The sequence below is a fragment of the Fragaria vesca genome, linkage group LG5 (assembly GCF_000184155.1).
Source record: "Fragaria vesca subsp. vesca linkage group LG5, FraVesHawaii_1.0, whole genome shotgun sequence".
Classification (NCBI taxonomy): domain Eukaryota; kingdom Viridiplantae; phylum Streptophyta; class Magnoliopsida; order Rosales; family Rosaceae; genus Fragaria; species Fragaria vesca.
This window is the reverse complement of record NC_020495.1, coordinates 18,743,178-18,747,073: the sequence shown is the minus strand read 5'-3', so window position 1 is coordinate 18,747,073 and position 3,896 is coordinate 18,743,178.

Below are 3,896 nucleotides of genomic sequence, written 5' to 3'. Positions count from 1 at the left end.
CAAACCTGCAAGGATAATGTCCCCGTAGGACGTATCGTCCTAGTTGGACGAGGTACGGCCATGGCGGCTAACCAGTCATAGTCCCTGCCCAGAAGCGAGGTAGACCATTAGGTTCGAATGATTCTTATCCCTAGAAGAGGGTAAACTTGGCACAAATGAATCTTCTTGCCATCGCAATCTCAACCAATTCAACTCACGAGATAAATCCGGATTATGGGTTTGTCCTAGAAGAGACGATGTTGGGGGACGCTCCAACATTTAAACCCACTCCCGAGAATATAAAATCTCGGTAAATTTTGTGAGATATTGAATCGGAATGAGAGTTCATCGATGATATGTTTGTATTTGCGGTGGCCACCGAATTTATAATAAGTGATGATGTCGAATTTTGCTTCGTGGACAGATCTCAACGAAGAGACGACTGGCTAAAAAGGAAAGAAACAATCCAGGTCAAATCAAATTCCTTAACTAAGAGAAAGGTGTTATGGGCCTGTTGTTCCCACACCTACCCAAGGTTCTAAAAATCGGATCTGGGCGGCGCCTAGGCGCTGCCTATGCCCTCGACGGCGGCATCCCGTCCCGATTTCATTGAAATCGGCATGTCTAGTCGGCCGGCCGATTTTGGGCCGCCTAGGCGGACTGGGCGGCGCCTAAATGGACTGGGCGGTGCCAAGCCAGGCTAGGCGAGCGGCCAATTAGGCGGATCTGACATTCCGAACATAAGAGACGAAGACCCAACGCAGAAGCTCCTTACCAAATTTCTCCAACACCGTCTCACGCATAAGTTTCTCCTCCCATGTCCATAAGCCGCTGGCCAAATTCATAAAACTCACAAAAATTCATTTGTGTTGGAGACGACGGAGACCCAAGAAACAAAATCTCCACACTTTCTTCTCAATTCAAACAACATTCAACATAAGCCAGTACTTGATATCGAAAAAAACATAACCCAGTATATTTTTAGCCTTAGGGATTTTGTTTTGGGATTGTAGTGGGAGACGAGTTTCTGCCATTCGAAAAATAAGAAGCTAGAAAGGAAGAGCGAATTTTTGTGGTTTGCAATCATTGACGTGGATGATGGAATTTGGACGGTGAATGAAATCAGTTTAGGAGGAAGCGACGGCGGTGGAAGAGAGTTTTCAGAATTTGGGAGAAGAGAGGAGAAGAGGAAGATGACGATGGGTCTTCTCTTTTCAGTAGTTGTTGTTGACCACTAGTTATGCACTTCTGCCTATATCAAATTATTAATGCTTCTAAAAGGTGGAGACCGGAGAGAAACGGTCAAGTCAGACTTCAATAGTTCATTAATTACGTAATTAATAATTATTTTAAATTATTTTAGTAAAGAATTGCTTGTTACAGTAATTATAATCCTTATAATATATATTTTATTTATATTTATATAATTATCTGTAATTAGAAAATAAAATAAATACAAAAATAGAAAACCGATTAATCCCCGATTAATCTTTTGGGTGCTATCCGCCCGACTAGCGCCTAGCGTTTTTTAGAACCTTGCACCTACCCATGTTAAACCTATATTGTTTAGATGAGTATTTGTAAGGAAGCGTAATGAGAAAAACGAGATTGTGATATAAGTCTCGTTTAGTGGCGCAAGGATTTTCTCAACGCCCTGCGATTGATTACGAGGAGACGTACTTTCCCGTAATGGACGTCATAACGTTCCACTACCTTATCAGTTTGGTAGTTTTCAAATAACTGAATAAGCAGTATATGAATGTGGTAACAACTTATCTCTATGGGGATCTGAATATAGAGATATACATGAAGTTTCCTGAAGGACTTCTGTTATCCAATGCAAATAGTTCTAGACCACAGAACATGCTCTCCATTTGCTAGAGTAGTTCACTTTAGGGGTTCAAACAATCCAGACGGAGTTGGTATAACCGTCTAAGTGAATATTTGTTTGGGGTGGGATATATGAACAAATGGACTATGCCCATGCGTGTTTTAAGGAAATAAATTCCGGGTTTATAATTTGTGGTAATTTATGTCAATGACATGAATTTGACTGATACTCTTGAAGAGATTAAGGAAACTGCAAAACACCTGAAATCGGAGTTTGAGATGAATGACTTTAGGAGACCAAATATTATTTTGTCGACCTGAAGTCATGCAAAGTGCAGATGGAATTTTGGTCCATCAATCAAATTAAATCTAGAAGATGTTAAGATACTTTGATGAGGATAAAACAAAGTATTTAAGCACACCTATAGTCGTCCAAGGTCTAAAGACACCCGTATTATTATGCAGATAATAATGAAGAGATATTAAGGCCAGAAGACTCATATCTAAGTACAATAGGCGCATTATTGTACTTGGTTAAATGGCCTTGACCGGACATCTCGTCTGATGTGAATTTGTTAGCTAGATATAGCTCTGCGCCAACATGCCGCCTCCGTAAATGGCATAAAAGACAATTTTCCGTTACTTTAAATGTATGATGGAAAATGACTCATTTTATCCTTAGGCATCATGGAATGGATCAACCGCCTATGATCCTTGGAATGATGTTTGCCTTGTTAAATATGTTGACACAGGTTATGTAAACCCACACAAGGCTTATTCCCAACTGGTTATGTCTTTACTATAGGGAATACAATAATCTTAGAGGTATATGAAACAAAAACCTCTTTAAATCATGCTGACTATTAAGTTATTCAAGAAGCATGATCAATGTAGTAGTTTTACCTAGTGTGTAGTTTTCAGGGGGAGTCAATATTAGGGGGAGTATCCTGAAGTATACTCTTGACCATTCTGTACTCTTTTTGTCCTTCGTCCAGGGTTATTTTGTCCCACTGGGTTTTGTTACCTGACAAGGTTTTAATGAGGCACACATGTAATTGGTCACCTTCCTCATGGTGCATCTTGAAGATGCCTTTATTTGAAATATATGCATTTGCTCATCTTTTCCCTTCGACCACGGGTTTGTCCCACTGGATTTACCGGGCAAGGTTTTGGTGTAGCAACTATTATGCATCTATCTCCCATAAACTCACATCTTATGATCTAGACTAAACCGCTTCACCGAAATCAAGGGTTTTGACTATCACTGCTACTTGTGCGTTGTACTCTTTTCTCCTTCGACCAGGATTGTTTTTGTCCCATAGGGTTTTTATTACCTGGCAAGGTTTTGACGAGGCAACACCGAAGCACATATTAGGGGAAGCTAATGACAGAGAATACCCAAGGATGAGTGTTGTAAATAGTTATTATTTAGTGGGCATTCTTGTAATTAGCCAACTAGGGTTGTTATTGTAATTTACATCATGACCTCATCTCTATATAAGAGATGGTTCCCTACTCAATAATATACACATATTCTCTCATTCTCTTGGTTGTTTCTCTCCTTTCTCAATCTATTCCTTTTGTTTTACAACATTTATCTTAATGTAATGCAGTGAGTGTTAATGTCCAATATTTTCTAACATATGGTATATGCTGAATTTCTTACCATAATACATACATATCTTGGATCCAATTACTCCTTCATTTTGGTCGGGTTTGCGGAAGCATGTGCTCACCATCGACTCCTCAAAGCTTCATGGACGGGGAAGGTGTCAACCGGAGGTCCAAATCTGCGTGTTGCAACACCTGCGACTTGCCATCTGGTCTCTTGCGCTTCGTCGTGGAAGTACAAGAAGCCACCTTGGAGCACAAGTTGGTTAACCGGGAAGAAGAGCCTGAATTATGAGTTGAATCTTGGAGCCTCCACGGTCCCGTCATCCTCGTCGAGAGTCAAAACCGAAACCAGATCCAATAGCAGAGCCCAATGCGGAAGTCGGCAACGGGGGATATGCTAGCAAACTCGTCAAGATCTGAGACTGAGAGAGAGAGAGAGAGAGAGAGAGAGAGAGAGAGAGAGAGAGAGAGAC